This window comes from Tenrec ecaudatus, chromosome 18 (assembly GCF_050624435.1).
Source record: "Tenrec ecaudatus isolate mTenEca1 chromosome 18, mTenEca1.hap1, whole genome shotgun sequence".
Lineage (NCBI taxonomy): Eukaryota > Metazoa > Chordata > Mammalia > Afrosoricida > Tenrecidae > Tenrec > Tenrec ecaudatus.
In genome coordinates, this window is record NC_134547.1 from 19053922 (window position 1) to 19069492 (window position 15571).

General features: G+C 47.6%; 1 long non-coding RNA gene and 1 other non-coding gene across 2 annotated transcripts in view; one reads left to right on the top strand and one right to left on the bottom strand.

Annotated features, from left to right (window-relative positions):
* The window catches only part of LOC142431540 (uncharacterized), a 20961-nt gene continuing 5390 nt past the window's right edge, over window positions 1–15571 (top strand). The window contains exons 1-3 of the long non-coding RNA XR_012780842.1: window positions 1–99; window positions 3730–3928; window positions 8909–9180. This is a non-coding gene — a long non-coding RNA (uncharacterized LOC142431540). The remainder of the gene's footprint in view (window positions 100–3729; window positions 3929–8908; window positions 9181–15571) is intronic.
* LOC142432979 (U1 spliceosomal RNA) lies at window positions 13522–13681 on the bottom strand. The gene has a single exon (XR_012781050.1). It is a non-coding gene; the product is annotated as a U1 spliceosomal RNA (small nuclear RNA).

Consider the following 15571-nt stretch of genomic DNA (forward strand, 5'->3'; position numbering starts at 1 on the left):
CTTCCGGAAGGGGCGGGGCCACCTGGCATGCTGGGAAGAATTTGAACGGCGGGGCTCCAGACCTTCGGAAGCGGCGCGCCCTCGGGACTACATTTCCCAGTGAGCACCGCGCGCGAGGCCACCTGGCCGCTCCCCTGCGGTCCACGGCTACGCGGAGAGGGTCTTGCATCCGAAGAGGGGAGGAGGGGATAGCGAGAGGGCGGCGCTCAGAGGGAGGAGCCCCGGGCGCGCCCAGGGGTCAGCGAGCTGGGGGTGGTGTGGTCCTGAGTGGCGGCCGTGCGTCGTGCCCAGTGCTGCTGTCACGGGGCGAGGGCACAGGTGGCTCCTGCGAGCCGGCGTTGAGGCGACTTCCATGTGCCAAGGACAAGTGGCTCAGAAAGGGCTTTCCAACCGGGGCTGCGCCCCTCAGCCACACCTTCTTCTCCCGGAGGGGGAATGCGCACCTCGTTTCAGAAATGCCTTCTGGCTTTTGGAACCGAAGCCAATCAGCTCTGGGGAGTTTTCCAGTGAGGGCTGGGGGCCATCCTTCCCATCCGTTGGCTCCTTACCTCTCTGCTGAGTATTTGCCTAGGCTTTTGGCGAATTGCTCCTATTGCGTTGTTCACTCTCCAATCAAAGCTTTATTTTAGACGATAACTTCATGTGAGCGTCCGCGTTTCGTTGGGCTCACACACCCCATGCCGTCTGGTCTTTGCACGCCTGCTTTTCAAAGCACAGCGGGACTGGCTGAGGTGATGAGCTGATTTGAGGCAGCAGTGGACCGCAGTTGTCTCTTCTAGGGGGCGTTAGGGAGTGGGGAGATGATGGCATGGGAAATGATTGTAACAACAACAAAACTGACTGTCGTGGAGTCAATGCTGACTCTTAGCGACCCACTGTGGGTTTCCAAGACTGTTACTGTTTACGGGAGTAGAAAGTTCAGTCTTTCTCCCGTGATTATAACAAGAGCCAGGATTTCCCCATAGTTCATACGTTGCAATGTGTACACCTCCTTCGAGATTTCGCAGCTGGGCGGTGATGTGGCAGTGTGGACTGCGAGAGGCAGGAGCCCCGGTGGCATACAGAGGCACTAAGAAATTACCCACACAGCTCAGATTCACATCCTGAACTAGACAATCAAATGTGTATTAATGACAGGGCGCCGTGTTTGAAATTAGATACACATCTGAACACCTGCCTGCCCAACGCAGGAATTCATCGTGAACTCTTCTCTTTATGGACCATCATAATGAATATTGTGCTCCCTAGAGGCAAGGATGGCGAGACTTCATCTCTCGTCCTTTGGGTACAGTATCAGGAGCGGCCAGTGCCTGGAACAGAGACATCACGCTTGGTGAAATAGCGGGGCGGTGATAAAGAGGGAGACCTTCGACGAGATGGATGGACACGGGGCCTGCATCAATGGACTCACACAGAAGAACCCTGTGAGGCAGGCGCAGGACTGAGTAGTGGTCCATCCTGTTGTACAAAGGGTTGCACTGAGTCGGAACCGACAGCACCTGACAACAACATGCCATTGTATTGCAGGGCACGCTTTATTCGGTCATGCTCCAGGCTTCTCTATATGTTGTCTTTCTGAGCCTGGGTTTGTAGCTCCGCCAACATGATATTACCATTACTTGCTATGCCAGTGAGGTGCATCACTTCTTCATGGGGACTGGTAAAATTAATCAGAAAACGGTATCCGGCCAAGGGGATTGGTCAGTGGTCTTGGTGGGAAGGATAGGCTTGTAAAAGTGCAATTCCAGATATGAACATAATAATTTATAATTTATCAAGGGGTCATGGGAAGTGGGGATGTGGGGAAGGAGGGAAAAAAGAGGAGCTGATACCAAGGGCTCCCATAGAAAGTTAATGTTTAGTAAATAATGATAGGAGAATATGTACAGATGGCCTTGAAACAATGGATGTGTGGACTGTGTGAAGGGCCTGCAATAAAAAGATCTTAAAACAACAATAGCAACAAAAGTACAATTCCACCGAGGTGGAGGGGTACTTTACTACCATCAAGAAAAACCCGGAGCAAATCAGTACCCTTTGGACCTGGGATTTCTGCACTGAGACCCTCCTGGACCCAGAGTCGTCACACTGAAGACAGAGAGGACACGGCAGTGGCCTGAGTGTAACAGTGAGACAGCTACATTGGGCAGTCCATGGAATGAGCCTTAGGGCAGGAGGCTTGCTAGCTGAGCAGGTGCCTCCCCGGACCTGTGAGCAGGGCTAAAGGTCTGTAACATTTGCCTGAGCAGAGCAGAGGCTGAATGGAGGCTAGCATGGCTGAGAAATGCTAGCGGGGTCAAGAAGCACAGCCTACTGTTGGATGCAGTTGAAAAATTGCAGAGCGTTTTCTGGGTTGGAAGCTGTCCTGGTTGATGTATTGTATATCCTGTTGCCGCTATCCTGCATTATTACCTGTTGGTGTTGGTGAGATGCCAAGTTGTTGAGTTGGTTCCAATTCATAGCAGCCCTCTGTGGACAGCAGAACAAGACCCTGCCGGGTCCTGCACCGTCCTCCCGATCGTGGCTCGCTTTGAGCTCCGTTTCGCAGGCACATGTTAACCCATCTCATGGAGGGTCCTCTTCTCTGCCACTGACCCTCCACTTTACCAAACATCCTTTTCCAGGGACTGGTCGGCACAGAACTCGCAGACAATATTCATAGTTCTGGGGGGTTACTAGGGAAACGTAACAGTTTACAAAATAGGATACAGCCTTTTTGTTCGCGGCAGTGGTTCTTTTCAGCCAGCGGCCAAGCCTGTCTCTGGTCCTCAGCCTCTCAGCCACATGGTGCCGTGGCCTCGGTCGTGTTCTGTGGGCTAGGAAGCTTCTGCGCTGCCGTGTGGTCTGAGCATGGCTCCTCTGTTCTGTCTCTTGGTCTCTGCCTGGTAGAGCCTCTGGTACATGTGCTTTTACTGCACCGCCAGGCAAGTTCATGCCGAGCCTTAGTTACAACAAATATGACGCATATTTAAGCAAAGAGAATAAAATCAGAGTTACAATACTAAGGTAAGAATTGTTAATATGGAATATTATTTTCTAGTCGTAACCCTCACCCCCATTAATACCTGCTAATCTTTATTTGTTAAACATATTTTACAAATGAAATCGTGTTGCAACCTGATTTTTCTGGAATCTTTAGTGATTGCTTAGTAAGTGGATTTTCCAAACCACATTTAACCACTTGGCTTTTTTGGGTGTAGAATGCTGAGTGATGTCTGAACAATTCCATGTCCTTTCCACGTTTCACACCTTACTCCTCCTCGCTCAGTCCTGGGCCTACAAAAGGTAATAGGACCTCGTCTCCTCAAAGTGGGACCGAGGGAGGAGAATGTGCTGAAGGCAGGGTGAAGGACCCACTGTTAGGGCTAGATTCGCCTCCTAAGAATGGAGGACCGGTCAAAGGATTTCAGAGAAGCTTCAAGGAAGATGTTCCTCTGCTGTGTTGTTCCCTGGGGCTTACAAAAGAGTTTTGGTTTTGCCCAGACGGCTTCCAGTCTTGATCAGTATGATAGTGTGTGCCTGTCTGTCTGCCTTCCTGCCTGTCAGTCTGTATAGGAGGAGGAGGCTGAATATTAGCTGGTATTTGAGACATACAAATGAAAGCCAGAGTATTCATTTCAGTCGTCCTGAGAGCCAGGTCACGATGGGTGGGAATAACTTGATGGCTGTGTGTGTGTTGTGGTTTTTTGGTTTGAGGCGCACTTGGACTTTTTTGTTTCTTCTCCCCAGAAGAGGAAACCAGAGGGACTGATCAGGATTGTAATTCTAAAAACAGGATCCACATAAGTTGCTACAGTCCTCCTCCATCTGACAAAACAGATGCAATGATGCCAACTGCAAGAGGAAAGCTGAGTCAGTGGATGTGTAAGCATCTCAGCGCTGGCAGGGGTCTCCACACGGCTGTTCCAGCACCCAGGGCTGCATCAGGGTAGGTCCATGTGGCTTCTCCTCAGGGGTGTCTTGCAGGAAGTGAACTTGCCAGCTGAAGCAGGGAACTGGCCAAGGCAGCTGCACCCTGGTCTGACCATCAGAAAGCAAGAGACCAGAGAACTATAAAGGTGAGGTGCACTTTCAGCCTTTTAGTTAACCCCACCTGTGTTTATCAGCCAGATTGACACAATAAACTCCCTGACCAATGAAACCAAGTAGCTGTAATTCTCCAATATCACATCCCTATACAAGTTCCTCTGAGCAGAATCCAGGCATTCCCACTCTTCCCAAGAGAAGTCCATGGCCACATCCCTGAAAGCCAGTGACACGTGAAATGACAAACCCTGTGTGTGTATGCTGAATTTTATATACATATTTATATAGCAAAATACACACAATCTCAACATTTCCTGCATGTACGATTCCGTGACCTTCATAACTGTCTGCAGGTTGTGCAGCCATGTTCCTTTTCCAAATCATTCCACCCACATGTAACATAAACCCAATACCCCTGAGCAAATCTTCCCTTTCCCCCAGGCCCTCCCTCCCCTGGTGACCACTAAGAATCTCTGGTTTCTACATATGGGCTTATTTCATATTAGTCAGATCATGCAGTGTTGGCCCTTGGGCAGCTGACTTAATTGTTCAGGGTGATGTGTTCGAGGTTCATTTGCATAATGGCCTGCTCTGGAGCTTCATTTCCTTTTTTTTTTTTTTTTTTTCACAAGAGAAAAGCTTGTAGTTAGTTCAGGGATCGTTTGCTGGCCCTTAGGAGCATTTTCCAGTCCAGTCTGTTGGGGCACCACGCCCTGGCCCCAAAGTCCACTGTCAGCATTCCCTGGGGACCTTGCCACTCCATTCCCTTGCTGTTCCGCTGCACTCTCCCAGTGATTTGCCTCGGTGTGGTGGGATCAGGTCAGGTGCAATTCCCACACTGTGTCTCCGGTGCAGTCCCCTGTATCACCCTTAGTCACTGAGGGGCATCATGTCTCATAGTGGGGCCAGCCATGTTGTTCTCTCTGTGGACTGGCTGCTCTACTCAGGAACATCTTCCTCATGGCCTGGTGGGCCAGGCTGTGCTCCACTCTCTCCTCCTGCCCCTTCATCTGCTCCCGTGTGCTATGATCAGATATGTCCATCTCCTGGAGCTGCAGAGTCAATGTCGTCCTTTGGAACAAATTCTTTTTGGGGGAGGGGCAGGAATCCACGTAATTTATGGTGCTGGGGCCAGCCTCCTAGACCTCTCCACTGGTTCCCTACTCCACGCCAGGAGCTTCATTTCCTTTTATGGCTGAATACCATTCCATTGTGTGTGCCATAATTTATTTTATTTATCCGTTCATCTGCTGAAGGACATTTGGTTGTTTACACCTTTGGGTGATTGTGAAAAATGCAAGTGGCAGTGTGCTCCTGCCGTCCTGTTGTCTGAGCATGTACCTAGGACTGGAATGGCTGAGTCACAGGATAGAATGCTAGGTTCAACTGTTTGAGAAATCACTAAACTGTTTTCTATACTGGTTATACCATTTTACCGCTTCAGTGTCTCCCCAACCCCAATAACATCTGTTGTTTACTGGTTTGGCATCTCTGGCAATCAAATGGGGATGAGTTGGTATCTTACAGCCGCTTTGATTTCTATCTCCGTAGTAGCTAATAGGAACCCTGGTGGGGTAGTGATTACATGATGGGCTGTGATCCTCAGGGTTGGCAGTTCGAGACTACCAGCCGCTCTGAGGGAGAAAGACGGGGCTTTCTTGGAAACTCACGGGCAGTTCTACCTTGTCCTATAGGGTTACTATGAGCCAGTACTGACTTGATGGCAGTGAGTTTGTTTTTGTTTTGGGAGTAGCTAAGGACATTGAGCATCTTTTTGTATACTTTTTGGCCATCTGAATATCCTCTTTTAATAAGATACCTTCAGATTCTCTCCCTATCTTTTACTTGTGTTGTCAGTCTTTTTAAGAAGTTTTAAAGCCCGGCTATTAAGAAAAAATGTTGGAAAATGTATTTTCAGGGTGGAAAACTGTTTTGCCACAAAGAGGCAAGTGAGCAAGCAAATAAGTTGTTGTTCAAGTCTGCGCCATGTAGGGAAGAGTAAAAAAAATAGTATTTCTGAAAGAGTGCCTGCATGATTTCTACAAAATAACGTTGACCCACCAAGCCTTGACGACGCTATTCCCGCTCAGAGCAGCCAATCCACAGAGAAGACCATATGGTCAGGCCCACTATGAGACACGACATCCCTCACTAACCCATAGCCCTACAGGGGACAACACTGGAGACAGTGTGGGAATTGTGCCCAATCTGATCCCACCACACTGAGACAAAACACTAAGGGCATGGAACAGAACAAGGGGAACAGAGCAACAAAGTCCCCAGGGAATACCAAAAATAGACTTGGGGCCAGGACTTGGCACCCCATCAGATTTGACCGGAAAATACTCCTAAAGGCCAACAAACAATCCTTGAACTAACTACAAGCTTTTCTTTCTTGTTGTTGTTGTGTGTGTGTGTTTTGTCATTAGCTTTTTGTTGTTGTTGTTTTGCTTTCTTTAGTTGCTTGGTTTTGCTCTGTCTTGTTTTTGTGCATGTTATTATCTCCGCAGGTCTGTATAAATAAGAGAGGCTGGATGAACAATCTGGAGGAGAAAACATCGGGATTGACAGTTCCAGGGGGACATGGGAGAGGGGGGAGTGGGGGGAAAGGAAGTGGTGTTAACAAACCCAGGGACAAGGGAACAACAAGTGATCCAAATCGGTGGTGAGGATGGTGTAGGAGGCCTGGTAGGGCGTGATCAAGGGTAATGTAACCAAGAGGAATTACTGAAACCCAAATGAAGGCTGAGCATGACAGTGGGGCAAGAGGAAAGTAAAAGGAAATGGTGGAAAGAACTAGGAGGCAAAGGCCATTTATAGAGGTCTAAATACAGGCATGTACATATGTAAATATATTTATATATGAGGATGGGGAAATAGATTTATGTGCATATATGTATAGGTTTAGTAGTAAGGCAGCAGATGGACATTGGACCTCTACTCAAGTACTCCCTCAATGCAAGACTACTTTGTCTATTAAACTGGCATTCCATGATGCTCACCTTCCTGACACAATCACTGAAGACAAAGCGGGTGCATAAGCAAATGTGGTGAAGAAAGCTGATGCTGCCCGGCTATCAAAAGATACAGCGTCTGGGGTCTTAAAGGCTTGAAGGTAAATAAACGGCCATCTAGCTCAGAAGCAACAAAGCCCACATGGAAGAAGCACACCAGCCTGTGTGATCACGCGGTGCTGAAGGGATCGGTTATCAGGCATCAGAGAACAAAAAATCATATCATTGTGTGCTCACCTCCCAGATATGATCACTGAAGACGAATGGGTGCATAAGCAAATGTGGTGAAGAACGCTGATGGTGCCCGGCTATCAAAAGATATAGCGTCTGGGGTCTTAAAAGGCTTTGAAGGTAAACAAACAGCTATCTAACTCAGAAGCAACAAAACCCACATGGAAGAAGCACACCAGCCTGTGCGATCACGAAGTGTCGAAGGGATCAGGTATCAGGCATCATCAGAACAAAAAAATCACATCATTGTGAATGAGGGGGAGTGCAGAGTGGAGACCCAAAGCCCATCTCTAGACAATAGGACATCCTCTTACAGAGGGGTCGCAGGGAGGAGACAAGCCAGCCAGGGTGTAGTACAGCAACGATGAAACATACAACTTTCCTCTAGTTCCTAAATGCTTCCTCCCCCCACTATCATGATCCCAATTCTACCGTACAAATCTGGCTAGACCAGAGGATGGACACTGGTACAGATAGGAACTGGAAGCACAGGGAATCCAGGGAGGATGATCCCTTCGGGACCAGTGGTGAGAGTGGCGCTATCAGGAGGGGAGAGGGAGGGTGGGGTAGAGAGGGGGAACCGATTATAAGGATCTACATATAGCCTCCTCCCTGGGGGACAGACAACAGAAAAATGGGTGAAGGGAGATTTCAGACAGTGTAAGACATGACAAAATAATAATATATAAATTATCAAGGGTTCATGAGGGAGGGGGAGCGGGGAGAGGGGGAAAGTGAGGAGTTGATGCCAGGGGCTTAGGTGGAGAGCAAATATTTTGAGAATGATGAGGGCAATGAATGTACAAATGTGGTCTATACAATGGATGTATGTATGGATTGTGATAAGAGTTGTATGAGCTTCCAATAAAATGTTTTAAAAAATAACGTTGAAAGAAACATTTCCTGTACCCCATGGGATGACGTAATTATCCAAGGGTCTAGAGATGAGTAAAACAATCAGTTTGCAAGTGAAATGAAATAGCTTAAACAAGTGCACTGGAAACTATATGGTTGAACTTCAAGTTCTGCATAAGTGTGAGTTCCTTCATGGAGAAAGAGGATGAATGAAAAACATTTCTTTTCCCCCTTAATTCTCTACAGCAGTGGTTCCCAACCTTCCTAATGCTGTGATGCTTTAATACAGTTCCTCATGTTGTGGTGATCCCCCCCAGCCACAAAATCATATTCGCTGCTACTTCATAACTGTAATTTTGTATCTGTTATGAATCGGGTGACCCCTGTGAAAGGGTCATTCAACCTCAAAGGGGTCGCGGCCCACAGGTTGAGAACCACTGCTTTAAAGTCTGCATCTAAGAAAATAAGACTTGAATGACATTACATGATTTGGCCAAAACCCGGAGTCATCATTGTGTAAGATCACGTCATACTTATTTTTCCTTGTTGTAATAAATGACAAAATTGTTAGTTAATATATTTATTGACTGATCCAACTGAAGGCTATATATGAGATTCATCCTATTTTCAGATATGTAAGTTGCACAAAATAAGAGCTTCCGGCAGCCTGTGAGTCTACTTCTAGCTACCATTAGGAATCTGCAGGATTTTCTTAACACACCTCCTCAACCACAACGCTGACCTTCTTCCTATTGTTCATCTCTCGGTGACCACATGGCTAGAAGATCCCTGAAGTCCCCATATACAGGCCCAACCACTCTCCAGTCCAGTTCTACAAGCCCGTCACGGCAAGAGGTCGGAACCTTCCACACCACATGCCATCTCACGCGTGTGCAAAACCCAGGTCTGTGGAGACGCAAGCTTCCCCGGGAGTCTAATGCCAACATCCCCTCTAAAGCCGCACCATCCATTCCCATGAGGAATTTCCCCGTCCCCTGCTCCATCGACGCTCCTGAGACGACTAGCCACGTAGGAAAGGCTGGATGATGAACAGGTGAGTACAGGGGAGAGAGACGGGGAGCAAATTGGGAACCAGTCATCACTGTCGGGAGGGCAGGTTCAGCAACAGGTTCTCTTCGGCAGTCCCAGAATAAGAAAAATGATCACGTGAACTAAGCAAAAGAAAAACGATTTCAAGGGTGAGAAACCTAACTTACACGGGCCATGGTTTTGAATTCTAAGTCTTTATCAGTCTGTCTCGGGCTTCTTCTACCAGAGAAGTACCGAGTCCCGGGAAGCCGGGAACAAGAAGTTTCGATACCAGGGTTGTCTCAGAAGTTCTAAGATGACTGAAGTCAAATGTAATCCGAGACTCCCTCCCCTTCATTTCTACTTCCAACACCACCAGTTGCCACAGACAGACCAAAGGCGACAAGAGTGGGTGTGGACAAAGCCCCCCACCACTATGGGACATGAAACTAGCTCTGAAGGTGGAGCTGAGCCTCGGGGCAGGGGTCTCCTGCATTGAGTTAGGTCAGACACTCCTTAACAAGAGCAGGTCTGGCCGATCCCAGTGTGTGATGCTGAGACTAACCTGTTGAGAGACCTGCCCTGAGCTGAACTCCTTCCCGCTGCGTCTCCCTTCGTGGGCTGAGGCCACTCCACACAAGCCAGATAGCATTCCTGATGAGCATAGGCCTGAACTCTGTAGACATGAAGGCAGCCTTTCCCATTGCAAAACTCTGCCTGCCCCATGGAGCCCGCCCGCGCCAGAACTACAGCTCCCGCAGTCCTCTGGGCTCCCCAGTCTGGTGGCACGGTGGTTCTGTGTTGGGCTGTGAGCCGAAAGGTCAGCAGTTTGAAACCACCAGCGGCTCCATGGGAGAAAGATGAGGCTTTCTATTTTCATCACGAGTTAGTCTGGGAAACCCTGAAGGGTGGCTCTGGGCGATGGGGCTGCAGTGAGTCAGAATAGGTTTGATGGCGTGAGTTGGGTTTTGGAACTACTTTCAGGATCCCCCGTGGTGCGGTGGGTTATGCTTGGGGCTGATAACCACAAGGTCAGCCATCTAAACGCACCAGCCGCTCCATGGGAGAAAATAGAGGGCAGCGGCTTTGTTGTTTTATGCTTCCTTCTTGAGGAAGAGGTGACAGCCTGGTGCCTTACGGATTACACTTCTACTCTGCCCTGTGGGGTCACTGCGAATCCGAATCCGTTCAACAGCCAAGATTTTTATGTTGCTGGTGTTTTGTTTGTTTTTGGACACAGGGCATATCTGTGGTCATAATCACATTTGAAAATGAGTTCTTATACAAAACAAACAAGAAAAGAAAATGGATTCTCTTTGTTAAGAGGCCATGTCTGTGAAAAGTATGTTTTAAGGCAATCATGTGTGAGATCTTAAAAAAAGAGTAGGCCAGGACAGAGAAGCAAGCAGGCAGAGAAAGAGCAGAGAGAGAAGCCAAGTTACGGGAAGGTCACTATGAGGGCCCAGGAACAGGAGCTGAAAAGAGAGACCGACCGACCCCCAGAACCAACACACAGAGAGAAAGCCTTGCCTAGAGCCCGTCCCCTGAACTTGGACTTCAGTCTCCCAGACTTGTTAAAGGCCACCCACTTGTGGTATTTCTGCTATCACAGCACTAGATAGCTGAGACAGAGAGTAAGAATGAATCAGCGACAGGCAGAAGAACACAGAGACTCATAAGCCCGTATTCTAAACACTGCCGATCTATAGGATCTATTTTGCTTAAGTCCGATCCATAATTTAAATACCAAACAAACATTTTAAACAGCGGGGCTTTAAGAAGTTCATGGGAAAATAGAACAGACACATAATGGAATGTTCCCATGATCGTTTTGAAGCCTTAAAACATACCCTATACAGTTGAGTCAGTTGTGACTTACAAGGACCCTATAAGACAGAGCAGAACTGCCCCACAGGGTTTCCAATGGTGTAATCTTGACAGAAACAAGCAGTCTCAGTTTTCTTCCTCCGAGTCGCTGGTGGGTTCGAATCACTGACCTTTCAGTATATGTCTTTTATTTTTGAAAATAGAAGGTCTTTTTAGGTTAAAGCCTTCTCTTGCATTTAGAGGGGAAAGCTCAAGGTAAATGAAAAAACAGCTCTTTTAATGTTACTGTGTACGTTTCCCCCCTGTGGCAGTTACATACTGTTGTCAACTTGAGACTATTCAGAGTGAAGAGGTGGAGTTTAGCCTGTCAATTAGGTCACAGCTTGATGACTTCATTTGGAGGCCCTAAGGAGATAAATAGCTCGCTGTAGGTGGGACACACACTCACTCCCTACATGATATTCCTGTTGACAAGCCACATGGAGCTATGCTGATGGCAGCCAGAGCCCTGGAGCTGGAGGAGCCAGGTGGAGACCCACTCTAGCTGCTTCCACCACCAGGAGATCCACAAGACTTTCCACGCACTGGCCTGTGAGCTTCCTGCACTTGGTGTCATTGCATGAGTCTGAAGAGGAATGTACAGACTGGTACTGGACATATGGGCTAATATCAGATTTATGGATGTGATCTTGACTGGGCTGGGAAGTTTTCTTAATATACAATTACTCTTTATACAAAGCTTTTTCCTGTGGGGGAAACCAGCCCCTCACACTATCATGGGCTTGGTAAGTGCAACTGTATGGTTAAGATAGATAAAGGTTATAGTAAAGTCATAGAGAATAAGAGCTAGAAGAGAAAGTAAAATAAAGGAGCCAGACACATCTCATGGTCGCATGCTCACCTCAGCTCCTCTTGGTGGTCCACATGGAGGTGGGAGGCGAGAGGGCAGGAGAGAGAATGATTTACTTCTAACCAAGGCTTATGTATCTTTGGGGGGCGTGCAAGCCCCCTGGTTACAGGTAAAGACATCCGTCACAGGAAGGGGTTGTACTATAGGTAATACAGTAATGGGGGGGGGACACGATCTAGGGGTGTACACACTATAGAAGAGGAGGGATTAGGAGTAAATGTGTGGCAAGATGGGCGGACACCAGATTCCATATGGCAGCCTAACCTTGGACCCCTTGAGTGGGCTTGACCTCCCTGGGAAACAATCTACTACTACCCTTATCAGAAGGGAGTGGGCCCTACTTAGGGTGGGACAGACTATACAGTCTGATTGCTCTAGATGGCTGATTTACCCTTAGGGAACGTAACCTTTGACCTGCTTTCGTTGACCTCCAAGTGTATAATCGTTTTCTATGTGTAGCAAGCAGCTAGGTTTGGCATATATTTGGGGGAGACAACTTGGGAGAAATCTTTCTGTATCCCACGCTTCCCTATACACGAGTGTCTATGAATTTCTCTAGTCTACCCAGACTAACACCTTCCCTTTACCTCCGAACACCTTGATTGTTTTGAATGCCTGCCCACAAACATCTAAATGTATCGCAGTCTCTTGTCTGCACTGATGCTGGTGTTAATGAGACTCTTCACGTATTCCTGACACTGCATTTTGCTCTCTGGTCCCTGCTGTCTGTCCTCCAGCTGTTGCTGGTGACACTGGCCCATTAGTCTCACTCTGAGCTAACGTCATTAGAATACAAGCCATCGGCCGTTGACACTGGGCGGTCCACTATAATAGCCACTCACCCTACAGGGCGATTTTAAATAAAAAATTCAGTGAAATTAAGTTAAAAATTCAGTTCCTCGGTTGCGTTAGTCACATTCCAGGTACTCACCTTGGAGAACGTACCCGGCATTACAGCAAGTGCTGTTGACAGCATCTGAACGAAGCCTAAGTAACCACAAGGCCCTCGAGCTGATTCCCACTCCTCGGGACCCTTCTAGGACGGAGTAGAAAAGCTCCATAGAGTTCCCAACCTTTCAGAAGCCACATCTTTCTCCTGAGGAACAGCTGGTGGGTTTGAACTGCCAACCTTTCTGTTAGCAGTCAAGCACTTCACCTTAAACTGCACCTCCACCAGGGCTCTGGTGTAACACTTACAGGTGGACATCCATTTCTCCTCAGAGTTCCCCGAGTTCAGGACAATCTGGTCAAAGCCCAACAGAGTGGCTACAGAAACAATGATGTCTCCTTCCTATGAGCTTCCAAGACACGCGACCTGAACTTCTCCAGGGGCTTATAGGACCTTCACCTTAAAGTAGTCAGTCTATTTGGATCTTATTCTCCTTGCCGGATCACAAGTAACTTAAGGGCAACAATAGGGTGGGTTTAGTTCTCGTATCACCCCCAATTACTGCCAGGAGATCCAGTCTATTTATTGTCTGCTACTTGACTCTAATTCCATTTCTAGGATTTATTTTCCTCAGGAAGTAGCTACATAAGCTTTGTTATAATGGGATTTTGAGTGAAGATATTAGAAACAGTGACAGGAGGCAATAGGCTAAACAAGTTATGGTCAGTTTTTTTCCCCCCTCAGGGCGAACGCAGTCCCCCCCACTACCACAAATCATGCAGTCGAGTTTCCCACACTTGGGGAGATCGCAGGGGTCTGCACATCCGGAGTGCAATGGATGAGCCCCGCCCTGGGAAAACCACCTTCCTGATCAAGGTGTCTCCCCTGCCAGGAAAGTATGCTATGGTCAGTTCTGGTGTAAGGCACTATTGATTGAGAAGGGTATTCATGACGCATTCCCGATTAAAAGCAGTAACGTAAAGTATGTAACCTAATGAAAGGGTTATATTGTTGTCAAACATTCAAAATGTTCATCTCGGTCTGACAGCTACTCATTTTTCCAATGGTCTTATGTACCAGCTCTTGTCTCCAGGATCTGCGAGTATAACGAAAACCTGATTTGGAAATAGTGCCTGTGTTTGATAACTAGTTGGTTCCATAAGGCACTCTGGTGGCTCAGTCGGGTAAACGTTGGATTGCTAACCAGAAGACTGGTGGGCTCATACAACTCCTATCACAACCCATCCATCCAGCCATCCAGCCATTGGGTCAAGCACATTTGTACATTCTTTGCCCTCATCATTCTCAAAACATTTGCTCTCCACTTAAGCCCCTGGCATCAGCTCCTCATTTTTCCCCCTCCCTCAATCACAAAAACAGTATGTCATTCTATATTGTGAAATATGTATTTCTAATGACAGATCAATGACATTCTGTCTTGAAGCATGGTGCAGCGTGGGTAACAGCCTTCACATGGGGTACTCGTAGGTGGGCGTATCTGCATGTGGGAGGACCTACCTGGATAGAGCAGTGTGGTCTCGGTTCCTAAGATCATTGGAAATGTGTTTTCCGATGGTCTTAGGCGACCCCTGTGAAAGGGTCGTTGGAGCCCCCAGAGGGGTCGTGACCCCCAGGTTGAGAACCGCTGCTTTAAGGGTTGTGGGACCGGCAGCCCCTCTCTGGTGTGAGTCGGTCGTGGTCTTGCATGTGTGGTAGTTCTTTGGGTGTGAGGTGGTGTGTGACTGAAGTGACGGTTCTTCAGAGGCAAAACCCATGACACTTGGCAGATTAGTATAGAGAGCATCTCTATCAAGAAAAGGACCGGCACAGCTGTAAAGCAGCAAGTCCCAAGTTCACCTAAATGTAATATGCTTCCTGTCTGCGTCTCGTCTGGTTTTCTGCACATGAAATCCAGGATATAGGTACATCTATATGGATCGATAATGGCCAAGGGGCGTGGCAGGGGGGCTCGTGGGGGGACGGGGGAGCTAACAGCGAGTGTGGAGGAGAAAATGTTCTAAAATTGATTGTGAGGATGGCCCGGCTCTCCTTAATGCGCTCCAACAATTACACTGTATGACATGTGAAGTATGTGCCAGTCAAATGATTTTTTAAGTCTGGTGGGAATCGTGTGAGCAGCCAGAGAAGGAAAACACGGCCTCCATCTCCAAGACCTAGATCTTATCAAAGATTGTCTGTAAACTTGAAGTTGGGGAAGCGGTCAGGGCGAATATACAAGGTCTCCAGAACACTAGAGAGCATTCTCTCCTGGTCATTTTTTGATTTCTTATTTGTCAGAGACCCGAGTCAAATGTCAGCTTTCCTCAAGTATGGAACAGGTAAGAGCTTCTGTGCCATTAGATCATAATATTGTGGGATTTTTGGCAACAGGACAGTCTGATCAACGGAGCCACTGCTTCCCACAAGCACTAGAGTATAAAACGAGGGGCTATTGCACGGTTTAAAATCAGGAAAGGTGTGTCAGCATTGCATCCCTTCACGATATGTATTCAAACTGTTTGCCGAGCAGATGATCTGAGAAGCTGGGCGACATGAAGAGCGTAGCATCAGGATTGCAAGAAGGTTCACTTAACGGCCTGTGATACCTGAAAAACACAACCTTGCTTGCTTGCTGAAAGCGAGGAAGGACTTGAAGCACGGACGAAGACCGAGGACTACAGCCTTCAGTATGGATTATAACACAAAGTATATTTTAAAATCTTCCCAACTTGGCCAGTAGGTAACATCATAATAAATGGAGAAAAAAAACTGAAGTTATCAAGGATTCCA